At 40.2% G+C, this 23,618-nt stretch overlaps 1 long non-coding RNA gene across 2 annotated transcripts; it reads right to left on the minus strand.

The window, feature by feature from the left end:
- LOC138116658 (uncharacterized) lies at nt 1-23,262 on the minus strand. Of its 2 annotated transcripts, XR_011154281.1 has the most exons (4): nt 22,537-23,262; nt 20,744-21,501; nt 19,818-19,848; nt 1-407 (listed from the first exon to the last, which is right to left on the minus strand). It is a non-coding gene; the product is annotated as an uncharacterized lncRNA (long non-coding RNA). The 2 variants fall into 2 exon arrangements; XR_011154280.1 differs by having other exon boundaries at nt 20,744-23,262.
- Nucleotides 23,263-23,618: the final 356 nt, after the last annotated feature.

Consider the following 23,618-nt stretch of genomic DNA (forward strand, 5'->3'; position numbering starts at 1 on the left):
ACTATATTTTTATTGCCTTTTTTTAATGTACACAAACTACACATCTGGCTGAAGCTTTCATCTCAATTATAGGGTCTCCACAGCTTCCTGTGAAGAGAAGAAAATTCATATTCAGGCCAGAACTTGTCCAGCAGAGTTCAAGCTCTAAAAAAAACATTTCTAGCCAAGGTCAAGGAATACAAAGTGAGTCTATGAAGGCAGGTTGCAAGGAAGTCAGTAGATCTGAAGGTGATGGATGACATCTGTAGGTACCTGTCCTCTGGTTACTCTTGGAAGAATAAGTTTATATCACAGTTGTCAAAGATGAAGCCTTGGTTTAAGGAGTTCATGCTAATCAGGCTGTGACTGACATTCTCCTTGGGTCTCCTTCCAGAGAAACTCCACGTGAATCCGAGACACCGAGGAATCTCAAATGAGAAGAAATTTGTTTGGTGATTTTCACTGACATTTGTTCTATAACAGCTAATTTTGCACTGATCATTTTATACTAGCAGGTCACCCCTTGCCACAGGCCTGCTTAGACTTTGCCACTCTCTTTGCAGAGAATCAGACACCCACAGGAGCTCAAAGGTCTCCTTGGGAGCTATCAGCTCTCTGTGGTGTCATTTCCCAAATCAGCAGATCCCTGCTCCTCCTCCCTCCTCACAATCTTGTTCTGAAACATGGATCTGCTCTGTAGATGGACAGAGGTTGAATGTGGAAGCTGTGGCACATGGAGCACACAGAAAAAGTCCTCAGACCTTCCCTGTCCTACAAATATGAACAGGTTTGGCTGCCTTGGGGTCCTTCCCAGCTTTTGGAATCATGAGCTGCTTTTCCTAGACTGAATGTTCCTATTGTCTCTGTTTCTGAGGCTCCTAGATGTTGCTAGGAAGCCATGAGTTCAGCTTAATGTGCTGCCCTGATTTAATCCAGATAATATTTCCACTCGCTTATGAGTTGGAATTACTTAAAGTTTTGTTTTCAGAGAGGGCGGTTTGTGGTTTTTTCTTCTTGTTTTAAATAGGGGTTTGGTCATCAAAAAAACCCCACATTCTCACTGAATTAAATTACTTGTGATTTAGGAAGAAGTGAACACACACAAGGAAAGACACACATCTGGAAAATACAGGAAATGCAATTCAAGTGCTCTGAGTAGGTGGTTCAAGTTACTTTTCCCAGGTAGTTATTCTCTTGCTCCCCTTCTACTCACAGACATTTGTTAACTGCAGCTTCAACATCAAGCACTTCACAGAATAGAAACAGAAGGCTTTTCAGCCTGTAAATAAGCATGCAAACCTTCAATTTGTTATGTATGCTAAGAAAGGATCTCTGCTTTCTTTACCAAGGAAGGCAACTTCTACCTGGTTTGTCTGAAAACAAATTTCTGTCTTCTGCTTGCCATTTGTGCTTTTGGTGCTGTGAGTTACATAGAGCTCAATTGGAACAATCTGTCTCCTAAGAGGTTTCAATCTGCCAACTTTTCACAGCGTTTTCATTGCCTCTGAATCTCTGTATCCTTAAGAAATTTAACTAATCCATTACAAATTTCATTTTGAATAGCTATGCTGCTGCAGAGAGAGTGGGTACATGTGCCTACCTTTGGCAATTTCCAGTGCAAATTGTCATTTTTCAGTAAGTGCAAGTCCATTTTTGTACCAGTGAAAATATCTGCATTCACATTTTCAGCCTCTGTATTTCCTGAAATACTGTGGATTAGTAGTATCTCATCGCCCTACAGAGCTCCCAATTCCCAAGAAGAATCATGTTTGCCTTAAGCTAGAGCTAAATATTTCAGTTCACTCTTAAAAATGTCAAGTAATTAGAAAGTAGTCCCTGGAATCAATCTGCATTTGAAAATAATTCAACAGTTTGGGTGTGGCAGAGGCAAAAGTTTGTACCACGGAGCTTTGCTCTCCATTGTGACTGGAACCCAGAGCCTCAAACACATCCTAGAGCTGGATTGTGTGAATCTTAGTCCAGCCCCTGCAAAGGAAGCTTGTCCTTATTAAGGATGCCTTTTAAGCTTTGTTAGTCATAGTTCTTAAGATATGGTGACAACCCAGGGATGAATTTTTGCCTTTGCTGACTCATCTTGCCCCAGACACCAACAGGGAATGAGGTCCTCCATCCCATCTGTGCTTCCCCCACAAATGAATCCCTAAATCTTCTCTTACAGCCTTCCCTACCCAAAAGGCAGGGATCCCTTTCCCCTTTGCAGCACCCCCAGGATAGAACCCTTTGCCATTTCTTTGCTGTTGGCAGGGAGTTGGCTCAGAAATTAGGCTGGAATTTGGCATTGTTCCCTGTTCCCCTCTGGGACCAATCTGAATTGAGTTCCTGTGCTTCTGCAGGGAAGAAAGAAATCAAGAAGGGATTTTCTCTCCCAGATAAACATCAGACAGGGACTCCCAGTCTCAGCATCTGCCCTTTCCAAAAGGAGCCAGCCATAAGGTCAAAAAACTCTAAATAATCACTCTTAGCAGCGCCTTCCCTGAGTGCCAGCCTTCCCCTGAGTTTCACAAGCAAAGGGAAGAGACAGGATAAGAATCCATCACAGTCTCAAGTCCACATTTATCCTGAAGCCCCAGTTTCTCATTTTTTGTTGGCCACCTGGTTTCCAAATTTGAACTCTTTTCAATCAGCACAAACAATGGGATCCTGAATAATTCACTAACAAGAATGAAGCTGCTTGAAAATAAGAACATACCTGCAATTTCTCCCTCACCTTGTCTCAAAACCATTACAACTATTAGCAATAGCTGTATTTCATCAGCCTTTAACTTTATTTTCTCTTTTTGTTTGTGGCTTCCTGAAGTTGCCATTGGTTAAAATTCAAAACATAAAACAATGGTGAATACAACCATGCAGGATTCCTGGGATGTCACAGGAATGGGTTTTCTCTAAGTAATTTTTTTTCGGAGCTCACAGAACCCCAACAGCTCAACATCTGCTGGCCCTGCAGCTCCACAAAGGAAGTGCCAACCTTATGCCAACAAAAACATCACTGCTGAATCAGGTACCTGGCTTAATCCACTCCACCAAGAAACAGCAGAGCTGTGCACCTAAAACTATTTTCTTAGTGTGAACAGGAGATCCTCAATACATTTCATGTACATTTCACTCACCAAAATATTCACAGGCAGGTCAATTTTTAACTCACAACTTCCTAAAAGGTTTCAGAAAACTGGAGAAGAGCATGGTGGTATTTGCTTTAGCATTCAAAAATGCCAGAACACACCTAATTTTCATTCCTCATATTTGGGAAATACCTTTGCTGTTCCAGCTTGGATCTGGGTGTTGGAAGCTTTGGATTGAAATTTTTGAAAATCCTGCCTGTAGTTCCTGCTATTTTAACACTGACTTCTGATTGTATGTAAATGCAAGCATTAAAAAAAAATCATTGGAGAATTCTGAAAAATAAATGCAGAAGGGCCATAACAAAAAAAAAAAAAAATTGAAATTGCATTACCTTTCTCAAAATCAAATCTTATTGAATGTCTGTAAAAATAGCTGTGTTAAAAACTGACTGCGCTAGCCAAGATATTGCTGAATGCAGACCTATTTCACTGAAGACTCAATTTGATCCAATTCATGGTCACACAGAGGCCAACACTTAAAACCCCACTCACTTTACAGGGACTAGAACTCAGCACACAGACATTGTTAAAATGTCCATGTGATCCCTTAACCTTTTTATACAAATATTTTTTCCTTTTAGCATTCAGCAGCAAGTGCTATCAGTTGTGTAAATGCAATTAACTAGAATTTTAAGACGGATTTTTTATATATATGTTTTTTAGTTTTGCCTTTTCAGTGATGCCAGATTGATTTTATCTGCCTTTCAACTCCGCTCTCTGTGCATTTGCACATTTTTCCTGTGGTTTTGCTAACATCTGGAAATGAGCTGCTGTTTTCCCCACATGAAGCAGCAGAAATGTCTTTCCTGGCTAAAGAATCCCCAGCCACTGCTGGTGGCACTTCAGAAGCTGTTGCTCAGCCTGTGCATCTCCACAGGCAAGGACTGACTGATGCCCCCCTGGGAGAGCTGCATTTATCATGCAGCAGCTCCTCACTCCCACTGTGACCTGCAATCAGCTCTGTCCTCATCCCACCAGGTGTGTTTGGCTGTAAACAACAAACTCGAGCTGGGCTTTTCCCACCCCAGCCTTTCATGAGCTGTCCCAGCCTCCCTTTAATTCCAGCTGCACCAGTAGTGCCCATTAAAAATGTCACGTTGTGTTCCCTGGCTCTCTGCCAAGGATAACTCCTGCTTTCTAGCCTCAGAGCAGATGATATTAAAGGTGCACTCTCTCATGACTCTCATGAAAGCAACCCCTGCTGGAACCCCCAGTTTCCTCAGAGCTGCCAATAACCCATAATGGGAGGCACGCTGAGAGAGGGAACACACAAAAACAAAAGGGCAGCCACCGCCAGCAATTAAAGCACCCCAGGCTGGGCCTGCCTGGCAGACCAAAACAAAGGCTGGCTGCCACCGTGGTGTGGCCAGGCCTGGAAAGTGCCACCAAGCATTCCAGGGCACTGTGTGTTTGCAGGAACAGAGGCTCCTCCTGTGGTTTATCTTCTGAATGGAAACCACTGTGTTTCCAGATCTCATTTTAAGAATGGGAGAAAATTGCCATTTCCGTGGCAGACCTACTGATCTGATTGCCATTCATAAGACAGCCAAGTGACAGTCACTGATGCAACATTAAGACATCCTGAATATATTCTTTCCCACACCCAGGGAGGAAAGAACAACAGAAATAAAAAGTGCCAGCAAGATCATTTAATTTGCATCCCTGCTTATTGACATTTCCATAGCAACTTCATTAGGAAGTCATTCATTTTAATTCTCCTGCTTGTTTTGTTCACAGATTCCTGCTCAGTCCTCTTTCCAGAGGTGGTAATTTGCAGGAAAGCTTTTTTTGGTGCAAGTCAAAGAAGTCACTCAGAAACAGACTGACAAAGTCTGGAGATCTAAATTTTTCACTAAAAAAAAAAAAAAAAATAAGGAATGTGTTTGGTTTACCTTGAGGGAGTATTGTGCAGATCATGATTCATGAAGGCATTTAAGCACATTGCTCACTCCATCCAAGGCAGGGCTTTAACTCACTTGATTTTCACCTGAATAGGCATCAACATGAGCCAAAAAACGTTCTTGAATCAGGGCCTTAAAACATCTGTCAATCATCACTTACTCTACAGGTCTATGAAGTATTAATGCACCGAGGCCAACACAATAAATAAATGAAGCCAATAATGTACAAACTGTTACAGGCAACTAAAGTAACTCAAAACATATGGGTTTCCTCATGATCATAAAGTCACTCTTGGTTTTTCTGTAGTGTACATACATTAAGGCCTTTCCTCTCTCCTGTTATTTGAGTATCTTGGTAATCATCCCACCTGAAAATGCCACATAAAATCCACAGGCCTTTTTAAGCCCCTTGGGCTAAAGTCAACATTTGATCTTGGAAAAGAAATCTAAATCATCTTCTCTGGAAAGTCTTTCACTTGTATTTACAATTTTTTTATTTCCATCATTGCTCCAAAGAGCCAAAAGTTGTAATGGAATCACTGAAAATTTCCAACGAGAAGAAATTGTAAGGACAGCCCTGCAGAGAAATAAACAGTATTACAACTAATGCAACTTCTCTCTTTGAATTTCTCCTATCATCTAAGATGAGGAAATCCAAATTCTTTCCCCAAATGATTTAGCTGGGAACAGACTCAAATTAACAGATGGCAAAAGCCAATCTCATTACAGGACAAAACAGATAAAAGCAGAAGTATGTGAAGGATAAGGAGAAAACATAAATGAAGATAGTGAAGGTATTGAAATGCCCCTGCCAACCACCTACTGCATGCAGCCTGGAGAAATATATGCATGTGTATTTTATATATAAATCAACAAACACCTGATTTTATAGCAAAGTCCCATACTTTAAAGTCTGTCTGTCACATCTGAATATAGGTTCTCAAACCAACTAAAAAGGAAAAGGAAATGTAAGACATTTCTTGATCTAACAGAGCATGAGGATACAGGATATTGTGAGAATTGTTGTTGCTTTTGAGATATGCAATCAAGTAAAAAAATGTGTTCAGGCAACTGCTATAAATGTGTTTTGTGTTTACCCATTTTTCCACACCCTGTGCTTTCTCAAGTACAGCACTTAAACAGGACAAGTTCTTAACCTGAAGTACCACGAAACTGTAAATCAAAGACTCCTGAAGATTTGCAGCGAACTTTCTCCTGAATCAGAGATATCTTCAAATTTAAGGATCCAGATCCAAACCCAAACAACCTATTAACACTAAATAAAAATCCCTGCAATTATACAAACCTGTTTAATTCCTCTTTCCTTTAGGTGCCACTCCTATGAGAAAAATCTTAGTAAAAGAGATTTCTCCCACTCCTAAGATGTACAGCACATGTTGCTTTGTACTGAATGTGTGAACATGGCACTGCTGAGCTCTTTCAAAGAGCACATGCTAACACCTCAGGATTTCCTGGAGTACAACTTAACAACTGACACACAGAAAACTCAGAAATACCGTTCCAGCAGTGTTTCCCACCTTTCCCACTTTCTCTGAAATGCTACTGTTAAAAGATCACTTTAATACCTCTGCTTTGATTTATTTACGCTCTCCCATCCCTTATAACTGCCTTGTTATGATTCATTCTGGCTTCCCAACATTTCATAAGTCATATCAGCTCAGGGTGCAGCTGTATTTCAAGAAGAGATTTACATAGAGGGCACCAAATTTCTCAGCACCAGAATGCAGGATGTGCCCTACATGCACATTCCACTTGGGCTGCAAGGTCAAGCTGGAGCAGGGGGCTTCCTTCTCTTAACAAAGAGGGAAAAAATTAAAAATCCAGGCTGCTCTGGGACAAGGCCACTTGTTTTCTCCAGTGTGCCAGAGTCTGACATTTATGTGATGTCAGTATAAACTGCGTGACATTATTCTGTGACACACTGTGGCACGCAGCAAGAATTTATGTCCTCGTCTGACATAATCTATGGGCTTGGTTTGAAGCTCAGAAAAATATACACTGCTGATCCTTCTTTGAATGGGATACCTCTGGAGAAGGTATTTTCCTGCCTTGGATCACTTTTATCACTAATTATGACAGTTGCTGTTCAAAGGGCAACTTGCATTCAGAAAAATCATTGCAGTGGTATCTCAGATACCAGGTTTTGGTCATTACCAAAGAATGAATGCTGATTCTTCTGTGGAAATCTTTGCCCTAGAAGAACAAGGAGAAAACAAAAAGATGAATGATCAAATGAAAATTGAAAGGAATTAATTTTGCCTCCAAGGAAATGTAGGTGTCAGCAGCACAAATGAATAAAGGCTTCAAGAAACAGCATTTTATGCTGGTTTTAGAAATTTCTGTTGCAAAACGGAACAAAAGAAATAAAAATTTAGCTGTTAAGAAATTAAAACTTCCTTATTAAATTGTTAAGCCTTAATGAACCTCCATATTATAAAAATAGTAAGAAAACAAATTGAGGGGGGAAAAAAGCACTAGAGAAATTTAAAAAATAAAATCTTCAAGCTTACTGGTTTTAGCCATTCTCCTGCCAAAAAAAAGACTCTATCTTAGTTAAATTTTCTTCAAAATGTTTTGCTTTTCACAAGATTTCATTTCCTAGTAGAAGGCATTTCAAATAAAAAATTTCCAAGAACTGCTTGGAATTTATAGGGTTTGACAAACAGTATTTGTCTTGTGCTTCAGGTTTCTGTGTCATCAAGAGCTACCGTGACACAGATGAGCAATAAAATAAACAGTGTTACTTCAGAATTGATCTTGGTTTTATAAAGATTTACAGATTGTTAGCAATTTTCCAACAAATCCATCTTTCATAGAGAAGTTTGAAATGTTACAACTTCTAAGCACTGCCAGCTGCTTTGAAAAATACATTTTGAGATCCTTTAAATTTAAAGGCTAATAAAATACAGATTCTGGGAGAGGGAGAGCAGGAAGGGAGCTTCTGCCCTCTCTCTTAGCATGGATTGCAAAAAACGTGTTGGGATGGGTCTCACAGAAGTGGGAAAGAGGAAAAGACAGGAAAGACAAGTAATTGTGACAGTGTTGGGTCAAAATCCTTGAGTGACAACCTGAAGGCACATGGTGGCATTTCCCTGTGAGTCCGGTGCAGGTTGGTGCCCTGCTGATCAGGGTGTTCACTAACTAATTAGTTTAAAAGTAGAAGAAAAATAATTAGTGAAACCTATTGCAAAAATAGTAATGGAAAGGGAAAAGAAGAATAATGGATAGGGAAAGAAAAAGTACAACAAATTCTTTTATGGTGATATAATTAGCACCTGGAACAAATTGCCAAAACCAGAGCAGGTTTTTTTTCATTGCTAGAAATTTTCCTATTTGAACTAGATAATTTCTTAATTTGAAAATATTCTAATTCAAACAAGATTCATCTAAGTTATAAGATATTTGATTTATGAAACAAAAAATAAGCAATGGCACCTTCTTAATTAGCTAAATTCGCAATTTTTTTCCTTTTACTTTCTCCTTATTTAGTCTTAAAGCTGAAGTTCTGAAGGCCTTTATTCATTGGAGAACCCAGGCCCTGGCCCATGTGTTTTCCCCAAGCGCACACTGCACCATAGATAAAAAAAAACCCAAATTCAATAATGCTGGGAAGAAAAGCTGAGTATTTATTTTGATTTTTCTGGCTGCTGCTCACATGTTCTCCACACTCAGGACTGGAAGGCAGTGCACTCCATAGTACAGTGATGAGGTGATCCTTTATGTCATCCTGAGTGACAAGAATTTCTGTTATCCAGGTTGGACCTTTTGATCTCACCACAGCTCTGTGTAAACCTCAGGACTTCCTTCACACAGACAAAATCAGAAAAACAAAATAAACCCCAGATCCATCTCTATTTTGTTTCCAGTGAACTCTATCTGTTTAAAGTAGAGATGAATGTTTTCCCAGAAAATAATAAATATTCTGCTTGGAATTTATTTACTTTTAGGTGATATTGGCAGAGAGATTTTGCCCTTCAATTGAAATTTCCATATGAAACACTGGAAAAATTAAAGAGTTCTTTACCTTAACCTTATTCCTACCTTGAAGTGAAGAAATGTGTCTGTAAAGACACATTCTTAGTAAAAATCTGAGCTAAGTATTGGAAAGGCACCAAAGTTTCCCAAAGAGCCTCTCTTTAGATATCTGTGCTTCTCAGACTCATCAAGCTGTTTCCTTCTATATTTCCTGGCATACCAAGGCAGAAATTAAATTGCCTCTCTTCCACTTGGAAAGCAAAAATCCACAAAGTTTCTATTTTAATAGAAACCTTGTCCCTTTTCTGCCCCAGCTTCAATGAGAAGCCCTGTGACACACGATCCACCTGTGTGTTAAACCCACTAGGGCAGGATGGCCCAAGTCAGACCCTGAACACACCACTGAGCCTCCAAAAGGAACCTGATTCCCTTTGTCCCTGGGTGCCACAGAGAGCTGATGTCATGGAATGCCTCTGAGGAAGAATAATACCATCAGCACTGTTTATTTAATTAGTAACGAAGGTAAAACCCTCCTAATGCAGCTTGATCAAGGGTCAGCTTGAGGGGTCTTTACCCGAGTATGGGTAGCCTTCAGTGGCTGAGGCTTAATAATAATCTCGAGACTTCAATTTCCTACTAATAAAGGGTAATATAATGTAGGGTAAGCCCTCTTATTTGTTCAGATCTTTTTAACCACTGAGGAGCTAATATGCAACAACTGAACAAACAGTGGCCACACAGGTTTCATTTTTAGAAGCACAGATGACCTCTGATGAAAGAAATGATCAGTCAAGCTCTGAGGCAAGGATGGAAAGCCGGCTAGAAAAGGCATTCTTTTTTTTTTTTTTTGCTGTACACCAAAAGAAAAGTTACTTTTAAATAATCATTTATGATACCAAGTAAAAGGACCTGAAAATGACAGTTGAAAATACTAAAAAAATGTTCTGGCTTTCAGTGAACTTATGTTCTAGGTTCTGATGAACATTGCAAGTGTGTTTTACTAAATAGAGGCAGTAGAAATCTCAGCTGTTAGCACTTCATTTGTGATGGAGTTGCTGAAGTCTGAACATGGTCTCTGTACCATTTTAACAGCACCAAAGCTCACTGTGTTGTTGACTCCCACACACACTATCCCAAATATCTTCTAAAGTTCAATCTGCCTCAGGAAACCCCTGCCTATGCAGCTGCAACACAAAAAGATTTTTCCCACTGCAGAAAAACATGACTAAAACATGAGTTTGCCCTTTTTTTTAAAATTCTAGTATCTAGATCCTGCAGTAGCCTCCAGATGTCAGGGCCGATTTCAGCACAAATGCAAGACAGCAGAGACATGTACAACATGCCCACTTGCTGGAGGGAGAAAACAATTCTCTTTAATCCAGGATTTTTAAGAACGTGTTCCCCAAATTTTTCTCCTTGAAACTTGTGAAGTTTTGTTTCCAGTATGCCCACAGGTGTTTCAGTTTTGTTTGCAGTTCTTTGCTTGCCCACTGTTCTCTGGCATCTGCCTCATCTTTCCTCTTAATTTGCCACCTTCTATTTTACCTGGATGGTTGCTCTGTCAGCACTTCCAGCAGGGATGACCCTGAGTTCCCACTTCAGGGTTTTAATCCACTGAGTCTTTTTCCTTGGGGTGGGTCATCAATACTGAGAGTCAGATTTGTGTCCCTCTAAATGTATTAGTTATGAAATAATTGTTGCTATACTATCAGGAAAGAGGTGCAATAAAAACAGTGCTATTGTGTTTTTTGCTTCTCTGACCAGAATAAATTTGAAGACAAAGTTTTTAAAATCAAATATTGAAAACACTTGCAAATATGCTGTAGTATTTTACTCAACACCAGATTCCTTTTACCTGTGTACTGAAAGAAAGAGAAGCAAATTAAAGAATATGGTCTCCAGTGAACAGGAAATGTAAATCCTATTAATGCTTATAGGAATTAAACCTACACATTTAAAGGGCACTATAGGTGACCTTTAAATTGATTACCTAACAAATGGCTATAAAATGAGAATAACCTTTTTTTAAACCGCTATATGACTCTATTTCAAACTCCACATTTCATGGATTTTACAGCCACAGAAGCAGTTAGTAAAGGTTATAGAAAATGTGTACAATATAGAACAATGGAAAAGGGCACAAAAACGTAGTGTTTGCCAAAATAATAATATTAATGATCGCTAAAAACTGTGGTTAATTCAACATCAATAAAATAGATGACAATATGGTTGTAATCATTAGGCAGGGGCACCATATTGGATAAAGAAGGAAGTTCTGGTGGTAGTAAAGTAACTTTAAAGCAACTACTTAAAAGCCAGATAAATTAAATAGCAGCAAGGTTTTGGAGCATCTCTGGGAAACTTGCACTGGGCCATTTTGAAAGATCCAAGATTGGTGTAAACAAAATCCTGCAGCAAGTGAGAGAGAGGGAGAAGGGCACAAAGTGGGGAGATAATATCAACTCTCTGATTTAACAAAAACATGATCTGAAAGAATCTGATGAAATTCAGAGACTCTCACATGTCCCATGATAGCCTCGTGCTTAATTTTTCCTGCAAACACCCTCAAATGGTGCAGAATTCTCAGCATTTATTCTGATTCTCCCCTTGCAGCAACAGAAGAGGGATTATTTAGGATATTGGTGGGAGCAAACGCCTTCCAACTCCTTCCAGAAATGCTTGACTCCAATGAATCCTGACACAGTGAGAATTTAGATTGTTTCAGATAAGGTTATTGATGAGGCGTTTGGGGCACATACCCTCTTCAAACCTTCTGGTAGCACAGCAGCTTGCTTTCTGTTCATATATTTCATAGAAGTTTTTTGTTATCAGCACTCCCCTTCTCTCATCCCAACTCTCCTCTTTCACATCTTCCACTCCTCCATGCCCTGGATTTCTGGTCTCCATTCTGATTGGTTTCTACAAAGGCATTACCAATATTTTTTTCCTCTCATCTTCAGATTGACACAATTTCTGGTAAGTTACCTGCAGCTGGATTCCCATCCTCCAATCCCTCTCTAATGACAAGCAGGAAACTTTCCCCATACAGATCCTCAACCAGCAATGATGGAATAAAACTTTAACATCATTTCCCATCCTTCCAGAGCTTCTAAGCCCTTTCTGCTTCATTTTTCACTGTCATTGACGTGGCATAGACAGTGACTTGCTAGATTGGAAGAGGTTGCATTGCAAATTAATAATGAACTAGCTAAAGTAATTAGCTAAGGACTGATTGCATCCTATGTCCTCAAATGCTGTAATCAGCCTTCAAAAGTGGGCACAGTCAAACAACATCAAATCACAGTATTCCTAGGGAATAGAAAAAAAAAACTCAAATAAAATAACCCAACCAAAAACCCCAGGCAGTCTTTTCTCAATCTCGGTTAATAAAACAAGCTAAAAATTTATTCTTTGACAAAAGCAAACCCTATGATCACATACAAAATGGGGGAATTAAGAATTTACTTGCAACACAATACAGGAATTTTTTTACATGTAATAAAAATTGTACATAAAAATATCACAGTTGTTGAGTTTTGCAGGTCAAACAGATGTCCAGGTTAAAAGGTCCTGAGCAATTTAGACTGCAAACCTCTGCTTTTCAAATTGTTGACTCTCTGCGATGCAAAATGAAATAAACATGGGGCCTTTATCCTGCATCGCTTGCACAGTCAGATCATTAGATAATTAAAACAACAAAAGACATGCAGAAATATTGGCTATAGATATAAATCAATTACTCCAGAAGCAATTACTTTGGATCTAAATTAGCCAGGGTTATGTGGGAGACATCTAATATTTAATTTGCTGTATGACTCTGGCACATATCCAGTCGGCAGCAGCAGCAAACAAAAGTCACCACTTCTCATTCAAGGTAAAGAACAACCCAATCACTCTCTACTGGTGACTCCATCTCTTAAAGAAAAGATGTAATTAGTGTTGCAACAAGTTATGGCATGGAAAGAAAATTGTCCCATCACAATTCGACTGGGAATGAGAAGAGCTGACCAGAAGGCAGAATGACAACTAAGATCACAAACCCTTCCAGGAGAAGACAAAGTAAGGAAGGGAAGATTTCTTTAGCTTCTCTCATTTTTCTGTCTTTTTTCCTGCGTGGTTTTACCTCATCATTTTGAAAGGCACTGGTTCTTGCTTTTTTAAAGGAAGAGAGGAGGACACCAGGGCAGGCCAGCCCCAGGCAGAGACACATCCCCACACAGACAACATCTTATCTGGCTACATATGAGCAACCAGAGAAAATTCCTCCAAACTGGAAATCACAGGTGTTTCTTCTATTTTGAAAAGCTCCATCCATTTGCTCATGGTAAAACTCACTGCAACACTTCATGGATTTTTTTTCCCAGTCTCAGCCTGTGCAACCCTTCTCCTGCCATTCTGGGATCTGCTGCCTGGCCCCCAAACCCCTCAGTCCTGCTCAGGGCAAAGCCTCAGGGGCAGCTTGGATTAGGGCTGCTCAGGGTTCAGTGTGTGGTCAGGTGCTTTGGACATTATTTTCTATTGTTAAGAAGGACCTTATGCAGGGTATGCTCTGGAATTTTCAGAGGAAAGATTTGCATTTTCACCTGTTTACAAAAAAAATTCAAAATCTTGGTCCACAGCTACATAAAAACATCTTTCTTTTCTCGGTCAGTCACACAGATTTGGCAAGGGGTGCTCTGGCACACAGCCCAAGAGCACCAGGGAAAATCTTCACCAACATGTTCAAGTTCACTTTACATGGGCAGAAGTGTACAATGAATGATTTTACTTCTCCAAAAGCCAAAAAGCCCCTTGAAAACAGCTGCAGCTCTAAGAGCTCTGAAGTTTGGCTGATGTTACTCCTGCCCCAGGAAGAGAAGTCGCTGTAAGTGACCACTGAGAGCACAATCCTGAGGTACAGCTGGCCATTATCAGAGCAGGTAAAATACACTCACGTTAGTTGTAGGACATGCAGAATCTCTCACATGTCCCAAAGTGCTTAAAAAAGCTACATAATTTCAGATAAATTAATTTCTGTGTCAGGCCAATGTAAATCTAAAGTCACAGTTAAGCCTTTTCTTTTTGGTGGAAAGCCCAGTGCAGGCAATATAAAGTTTCATTTTAATTCCCCCTTAGAGTGAGAGGAGGTGGGGAAAAGAGGGGAGTTGGGGTCTTTGGTCAGAGGGAGGGAAGGTAATAAATGCTACGAAAGGAGAAGGGTAATAGCTGCAGCTCATCAAAAAGAAAATTGCTCAAAATACCATAAGTAGTTCCAAGAAAACCTCAAATGCCTCTTAAGAACTTAAAATAGGACAAAACTGGGGCTTGGAGTTGTTCTGAATCTTAGTCTGTGCTGCTAAATCAACTCTCTTTCATTGCACATTTAATCTGCCCCTCTCTAAACAAACATTTGGGTGAGGAAAGTTCAAGGACAGGGTAGGGATGCAGGAAGGTTCAGTTTTGGGAGCCAGTCTCTCCAAACCAGTAACTTCAAGACAGGCTTTGGAGAGCTAGCCCCTTTTAACACACTAAATAAAATAACCCATTAAGGCAGGGGGACAGAAGCTTTTGCCATGCCTGTGCCTCAGCCCGCACCACCTCCTGATGAGGGGAGTCACAGCACAAAGCCCCCATCCCTGACCCTGTGCAACTACTGGAAAAATAAATTACCGAGCTAGGAATGTGAGAGAAAGAGCAATTAATTTTTTCCCCCCTTTTTTAATCAAGGACTGTTTTGCCTCGGGGGCTTGGAGGGATAGGAAATCAGGCTTTTCAAGCTTCTGCAGAGTAGGCTTTGGAAAATATCTGTAACAGACATCCCCGTCCTTTACAGATTGTGCTCTGCCCTTTTTCCTTTCCCTTATGGCACACGTGTGGGGGGAGATTTGTTAGACCTTAAACTTGTCGCAAATGTAGTTGCCAACCATTTGCCCCCGTGTTCAGATGCTCCTGTGATTGCTTTCTCCAGTAATTACTCAGTGGGAATGTCACAGTGAGCTCCATAAGTTACAGCTAATCACTCCTAAGTGCTGGAAGCAGGACTGTATTTGTGCAAAGAAACAGCAATCAAATACAGTAAGCAGATGGCTGCTCCTTGTCCTGTTACCACACTGAGCACAACAGATTAAGCCATGATGGATTTATCAGCACTGATGGATACATTAACACCATACGCTTTTATGGAATAAATAGCTTCTGACATCTCGTCATAACTTCTGATGCCCCAATTTTTCAAAATCTGGGTTTGGTTGGGCTTTTTTTTAACGAAATCATAGATGTTTCCAACAAAGCCTGTAGGTTTTTGTAAGTTCTCCTTAAAAGCTGCAGCTCAGCACCTTATATTATGAAAGACACGATTAAAATCTCAGAAACAGTTGAAGAAATCCACAGCATTTCTCTCAACCATAAATTCAGTATTCTAGAAGCTTTGTGACAATCAATTCTTGTAACTGATAAGTGCCAGTATTTTAAACTGATGAAAGCATTAGCTCATTTGCCATATCTGGAGAACAGCATATAACATTATGCAAACAGCAGTAAAACAAATGTAAGTATCCAAACCCTTTCTCTTCCTGATTTATAGGCTGACCTGTAGACTGGGGGAATGCACTTGAAGGCTTAACTGCTATTTTGCAATCCTAGCAGAAAACATACTCTCAGATTTTTCAAAAGCCCTCATCTTGTGAGATGAAGAAGGGATAAAAAAGTAAGCAATTTTCGAGGAATGTGGGTGTCAGCTGCCCAGGCTGCTCAGTAAATGAGAAGCTGAAATGTTTAATGGGTGCACGGGTGCACTGACACAGCAGACACTTCAAACCAGGCTCTGAGCAGCCACAACCACCATACAAGGGCTGATCAATAGATATTCATTTCTAATCCTGCTGCCTGTGGACAAGCAGAGAGCAGGCTACTTAAACTGCAATCAAACTGTCAACAAACCCATGTGCTTTCTGGGGACAATAGGCATTTTGGGGTTCCTATTCAGGGGCTCACAGTAGTAGAAAACAGGCAGATAAGGCCATTCAGTGTCACCAATCAGAGCCAGCTGCCTGTGTGTGTGCACTGCTGCACCTTCTCCATTCCTCTCTCCATGTACTCGAGTTCCTGTACAGGTCTCAGCCTGGCGTTTGCTAATTGCCAGTCTGCAGTCTAGGTTTTAATCACCTGATCCATCAAAAGCCCTTCTTCCCCTGCCTATATTCATCTTGTCAGTTAGTGACATTTTTGGTAATGAAAGCAGCAGATGTATTGATAGCATCCCTCAACAGAGTGGAAGGCATCCTGCATTAGCTTTGTCTTCTAAACCAGCCTGTTCTATTACAATTGACCTTCTCCTCTTGATTACTGCACAAATCACAGTCCTCTCCCCACTCCTCCCCCTGCTTCCCTTCCCTCCCACCCCTCCCCCAGTGTCTCAGATTATTTCTTCTGTAGCCATTCAATCGCCTGACTGCAGCTGGTAATTGGATTCATGTTTGGAGCACAGCTTTCTATGTACAAGTCTGGAATAATTCAAATAGGACCCTGGCCTAGGGCTGAGGCCATATGTTAAATTCAGATTTGAGTCTCTAAAATCTGGAGTACCCTAACAGAGGTATAATCCACTTAGCAGCACAAAATCCTGTCCTGTTTGGAACCTGCACTTATTCTCCTCTCTGAAAGTGACGTTTCAGTTCACTACTCTTGTAAGGCATTAAGGGCGAGGCAGTTTTATCATGGTGATGTGGTGAAATGTAAAGGTGATACTACTTTGGCAGCTGTCTTGACTCACTCTAGGAAACAATTTGAGCAGTTTTCATGATAAATAATTAATAAAAACAATAATTAAACACCATGAAACAATAATAACCCAACCTCAGAGCATTCTCTGTGTATAAAGCAAACCATTTCACAGGGTGTCTCCAGAGTCTGAAACTCACCACTGGGACCAAGCTCAGCATAACCAAGCTGTTACACTGAAACCCTAAAGTGCAGTTAGTGGTGTCAGCTTTCCTGCCACAGATATTGTATGATTTCAGCATCAATTTACTCACCTAGAGTTAAATAATAAAGAAATGAAGTGCAGTCAGGTTCATCCTGCTCCAGCTCTGAGAGTGTGCAGTTTCTACCTTTGTGTCTCTCACTCCCTCAGAGAACCAGCCCTAGATTTTGTACTGACTATTTATTAAGCTTACAGAATTCAACCTAGCAACATCATTTAAGGCTCCTGAAACGTTAAAAAATTAATATTGCCATAATCTCCACTTTCAGTGTTCCCATCATGAGAAGGAAGTAGCTGTTGGCTCCACTCATGGCGTCAGCTTCCTACAATCCAGTTCTTCAAAACAGAAGAGATTTCCTAATCTCTTTTTTTTAGATATGGAGTTCAGAAATTAGGCTCAGGTGTTATTATATCCTCTCCACTAAAGTATTTTCTTCTGAGATCAGTTCAGTACTTGAGTTTCTCAGCGTATTCTAGCTTGATACCAAGCCTCCACCTCTCTTTACACCTCTCTTTTAGCTGCCGGGGAGCAGAGAGCTTTGAAAGCTCCTGTGCTGCCTCCCAGGTGTGTGGTTGTACAGGTGAACACCAAAGGTGCCTTCACAGACAGTCAATCAATGAAACAATCAGCCTCAAGCAACTCATTTCTGCCTCTACATCTTCCAGAATATCACAAAATAAAGATGTCATCTTAAGAAAAGATTTCAAAGTTTTGACATTTGACTGAGGGGTCATCTCATACAGACAGAGCAGCTTTTGAGTTTCTGGTGATAAAGCACCTGCATGTGATGTGGAAGATCTGGGTTATGCTTCCAGCTGTTCTGGGCTCAGAGCAAACTGGGAGCACAGGGGTCTCTGACATCCCTGGGAAATGGGCTCTGGCTGCCCTGCCAAAGTCAGCCTCGCTGCTCCATTTCTGTAAACAGCTCCTCTCTATTTAGCACTTATCTACCCCGTGCACACTCTGCAACTCCTGGGTGTTCCATGGAGTTCAAAGCAGCAGAGTTTCCTTGAAACTCCCCTACAGAAAATTTAACTCTCCCTTGTTCCCATTTCACTCCATGTTCACTTCAAGGCCTATGTTTTCTGGCCGAACATATCACCCAAAGTGACACATTCCTGCAACAACCTTCCTTTGGGCAACTTTTCATTTCCAAATGGCCTTTCTCCAGGGACAGGTAGCTCTGGAGCAGCACACCACCTCAGGAGTCAGGCAAAATTAGCCAAAGTGCCACCAGAATAAGAGAAGAACTTAGTTAAATTTTTTTTCTCCTCCCCTCCAAGGCCCCTGCATAAAATTGATCACTGCCACCTCTTTCATCTCTAAAATTCTGAGCTATAGGTTGATAATGTTCACCTGAGCCCTTTGGCTCGTGTTATCTATTTACATCAAGAAAGATAAATTAAACTATTTACTAAGCTTACAAAATTCAACTTATCAACAACTTTTATAGATCCTGAAACCTTAAAAAAATAAAATTTCTATAATCTCCACTTTCAGTGTTCCCATCAGGAGAAAGAAGTAGTTGTTGACTCCATCCATGGTGTCAGCTTCCTACATCCCAGCTCTTCAAAACACCAGAGATTTCTTAATCATTTTTGAACTGCTGATTTCTGACTCTTTTTTTTTTTTCCTTCTTTGCCTCTGGGACTTCATCACCAGAATCTGTCTCTGAGGTTTAAATGCTGGTGATGGCCTGATTTCCTCAACTCAACAAAAAGGAGTCAGCACTAAGCACAATTTATCTTTTCACCTACATCTATCCTACAAATAAAACTGGGTTTATTCTGCACTACCTGATTGAAAGTGTAGTGAAACGAATGGAATCTATCTGTTGCTGACAGCACCAACACTCTTTGTGGTGGATCTTGTGTCATTTACTTTCCCTAGAATTGCAGTTCTTAAAAGTTAGCAATGAAGTAAAAACCTCATTTTCCTCTTTCTCATTTTCACTTACCACTCACCTTGGGAATTCCTACCACTACCTCACCCTGGAAACCTGAAAATGTTGCAGAAGTGAGCTTTAAAGCCATTAAAATGACAGAAAAAAAGGCCTTTTTCTTCCTTTCCTCCTACTATTTTATAGTTTTAAGCTCCTGGTAAGCTGAAATGCCCTCCAAAGTGAGATGAAGAAGGCCATTTCTGGCCATGCAGAGATGGAGAGCCTCTTCACAGGTGCTGATCGACTTTCACCTCACAGCAGGAGGTTGGAAAGATCTGAAAAGGGACCAAAGAGGTCCTTCAGATTGCAGAGTAAGATTCACTTCCTCGCAAGTTTTCTCATTACAGTTAAACTCACTTGGCCAGACATTTCCATCAGGTTTTTGGGCTGGAAGAACTAACAATTCTCTCAGTGAAAAAAAAAACCCACATAAAAGAAAAAAATCACTTGTGGCAGATTACTTCTCTCTTGGTGGTCCTGCAAACAATTGGAAAATAAAGAACATAGGTGCTACCATCTGTATTATCCTAGTTTGTGAAATTGCCTTAAATTTACATCACAATGTCTCTACTAATGTAACTAAACCATAATTCTGTCTGAGGGAAACAAAACCTGTCAATACACTTATAAAAAGTGCCTTACTGCACTTATCTCAGTCAACATTTATTCTGTGAATTGTAATCAGGATGTTAAATGTTTCTGGGAGGTTTGAGATGCCATATTTTGCCATCTGTTCTAATTATTTCTGAATAATTTGGCAGATCTTGATTTTGTTGCTGAACTACAGAAGCAGATTTCACCAGTGTGAATTGCATTAAAAAAAAGAAAAAAAAACCAAAACAAACAAACAAAAAAGATGATATTTAGTTCAAAACTTCCACATTAGAGAGTCACATACCAGCAGGATGCAAGCAGAGGTCCAGAACATCCTGGATGGGGAGATAAAGTAGAGGTAAGTCTTCAAAATTCTCTGTGGGGTGACATAAAAGTGAGGAAAAAATAGCAGACACAGATAGGTGTTGGCATTATATTGTGCAGTACATTCCTCATTTCCTGGATTATTTTCCTTGAAGAACTCTAAATTAATTTTTCAAGTTATTCATCTCTTGATCAGAGGCCCTGAAAGGGAGAGAATCATTACTGCCCTTTTTTAGATATGGAGAAACAAGACAAGAGGCAATAAATTACTTCCCTGAGGTCACACAGGACATTCTGGGGGAAAGCTGAGGGCAGCACCCAGTGCTTTCCAGATCCAAACTGGAATGTCAGGAATTATCAGGGGATCTTTTTGGAACAGTCACTACAAATGGAGCTGCACTGTTCTAGGACATGGAAAACTCACTGAAATGTTGGACAGAGTCCAATGCAATGAGTTTCCACTTCCTAGTACAGTATGAAGGCTAACTATACAATATTAGGCTACTGGAAAAGTATGAGCAGCAGGATGACCCAGTAGGAATTGGTATTGAGTAGTGCACAGCAGATCACCCAGTTATTTATTTTGAAGATAACTCAGCCACTTCAACCTACCTCGTCCAAAACCACTCTGATTTTGAAGGAGAAAAACAGAACAAAACAGAAACAACCCGCAAAACCCAGCTGGCATTTAAGAGCCATGAGTTCTGATGCAGTTTCTGACACTGCTGGGCACATGACCTTCATCAAGTCCTTTCCCACCCTGCCTCATTTTCCCATCTGTGGAAGAGACCAGAAATTCCTCCCTCTGGTTTCCAGCAGCGGTGCTGTGAGAACCAGTGGATATTTGCACAGCTTTCTGAATGCAACAAAGACCAGGAAGAGATAAAACATCATCTGAAGGCTGACCTTGCCAGGGTTTGTGTTACGATGACTCCCACGTGGATTAAATTTTACAGAAACAGCAAACAGCAGCTTCAGTAACAGCACCAGTGAGGCAGCACAGACAGTTTGCAGAGTATGTAAATAAATGTGCCTGATTCAGTGCTTGAATCACAGACAGAAAGGAAGAGTGTACAAGCTTGCTGGGTTTGGGATTTTCTCTTCAGACTGTATCTCTGTGCCAGTGCTTGGGTTCATGATCAAATCAGGGCTTTCATCCCCCAGGCTTAGATAAAGCTCAGGTGCAATGTGCTCTGGCTTAGATCTCTCTGCACAGCCTGCAGTGGTGTCCTCACAGCCAGATCACTCAGCAAACACAGGCCACAGGAACGCTCCCTTTTTATCAGCTGAGGAAATAATAACACTTCATTGTCTTCTGCAGGGAGCAAACAGGCTGCAGTGACTCAGGAATAGCAGCATTGCTATTTTTGTCACTGTGCACTGGAGCAATGTGTGGTGTGGACAGGAAAGATGAGACACCTGCCCCTCCCGACTCTGCCCTGGCACCACCAGCAGGGTTTGACATCAAATTCCTCTTCAGAGAGGATCTCTCTCTGCCAGATCACCAGATGATTTCCATTATTTCATTGATACCACTGCAGGGACTGAGACAAGCAAAATGCATTCTCATTTCAAACTTCACAACAGATTTTAAATGCAATATTTTCAAAGATTGCTCTTGATTTGGGGTGTGCAATGTAAGGTCTGACAGGGCCAAGGAGTCACTGTAAAAAGCAGAAATACAGGAGCAGGACATTATTTACATGAGTTTTTCTGTGACATATTTCTTTAGCAAAACAAAAATCAGTCTGTGGTAAGCAAGACCCATTACTCTCTTCCACTGTGATAGCATATAATATAATATTAACTTCTAAATTGCAGTAATTTCCTTCAGCACCATAAAAATACATATACAAACAAGGTATTTTAGTATATGAGACTACATTCATATGGCTTCTGTAATTAAAAATAATTCAATTAATGTAGTTTATTTTTTTGTGCCGGTCTCAACAAAATGTTAAAGAAACTCCCAACATTTGCTTGCAGTCTTTCACAGAGAAAATAGGAACATTTCTACAACATTCAGCAGAAGCATTTTTAGAAACTTCTTTTTTGTGAAATGCTGCAAATGAAAAAATTTGATTTTCCAATCAGCTGTAATGGTAATTGCAATGCTAAAGCAGAATTCACTCCAGACACAAAGAACATGCAGAAACAAGCAGCGTATTCGGATCCGTCAGTGGACCAAATTCAGTTGTGTTATAAGCAAGAGCTTGTTAATTTTACTGAGAAAGGAACCAGAAGATAGCAGGGAAAGAGAGACAAATAAATGAGAACTCAGAAGGATGTGGCAGATTGCCAGTAAGAGATAGAATGTAAATTCAAGTTTACATAAGGGCAAAAAAATGAATGAAGATCAAAAGGAAAATTTCTCCAAGCTGTCTTAAAGGTGAGATATTGAAAAGTTTTTCTTGCTTTAACAAAAAACAATAAAAACAACAACAATTTTATCCTAGGAAAAACAAAATCAGCCACTAAGACGACCTGAGGGAAAACAGGGAAGACTTAGCATAATTCCTGATTTAGAACCTCATAAAGCAAGCAATAAAGAATGTAATTAGGATAATTTTACTCTACTTTTCAGACCTAATGCTTACTAAGATGCTGGGCCAAATACATTTCTTGTGCAAGTGGGCATAACCCTCATTATCTTCAGTTCAAATTACACAGCTAAGATACATAAACAAATACAAACTTACAGTGTAATCATGGGCATGAGATGGCACCTGGGGAGATGCCTGCCTGAGAGAGGTTGGAGCATCTGGGTCCTTTCCTGAGCCTCCTGGAGGTCTCAGGATGTGAGGGATTTCAGGCTCACCAGGCACCTGTGGGTCCAAGCTATAGCCTGCATCTTGCAAATGCCATTTGGTTCCTCTTCCCTCTGTGTTTTATTGAAGCACCCTCTCCCCCACACCCAACAACCATTTAGCATGTTCAGTTTTGTCAGTCAGATCTGGATTTGATACTTTGAAAAATGGTGACATTTTCTGTGAAGTGTGGCAATTCCTGTCCCCATCAGGTGCAAGTGCAGCTCAGTTCCCATCATCTCTTGCCATTCAGAGGTTGGAAAGAAGCAATGTTTTTGTTTTGCTTTCCATCCATCTCAGTAAGGAAAGATTAGCAGTAAGATTGTTCCTTTGAGGTTAGGAGTCCATGCAGAATAGTCCTGTATCCTGCAGAGTAGTCAGGACCTAAGTTTGAACACAAATACCAGCTGTCTCTGAAATATCTCCTTAACATCAATTGCAGCAATGTTCAAATATCTTGAGAGAGTTTTATGTTTAACATCTGAAAGTCCAAGCCTTCTTTAAGGGAAAGATTTTCCTATCTAGTCTTTATATACCAATCATCAGGGGAAAACTCAGCTGTGCATCCCTCTTCTCCCTAAACAAGCAGCACTAAATCAGCTGGATTCTCACCTCAGAGATGTCTGAAGACAAAATAACATTAAGAAAATATTACAACATGGCATGGAAATGGATAAAAACAATCACATCCTTACTTAAAAACATGCCTACAGAGAAAGACTAAAAATCTCTAGCCTTGACAGTGAAATAAACTCCAAGCAGGTCAATTTTTGTCTTTCGGATTCCAAGAATTATATGGCTGGAAAATTGTATCTAATAAAATGTATAACTCAGCTAATTAACATCACTGCTCATAAATTCTGACAAAACTCACCCAGCAATCACAGTAAGTGCTGTAAGTGTAGGGTGAACAGTCTTTCTATAAATCCATATCTGCCAAAGCAAGTTAAAACATTTTTAAGTGAAAATTTTAA

The sequence above is a fragment of the Aphelocoma coerulescens genome, chromosome 1 (assembly GCF_041296385.1).
Source record: "Aphelocoma coerulescens isolate FSJ_1873_10779 chromosome 1, UR_Acoe_1.0, whole genome shotgun sequence".
Lineage (NCBI taxonomy): Eukaryota > Metazoa > Chordata > Aves > Passeriformes > Corvidae > Aphelocoma > Aphelocoma coerulescens.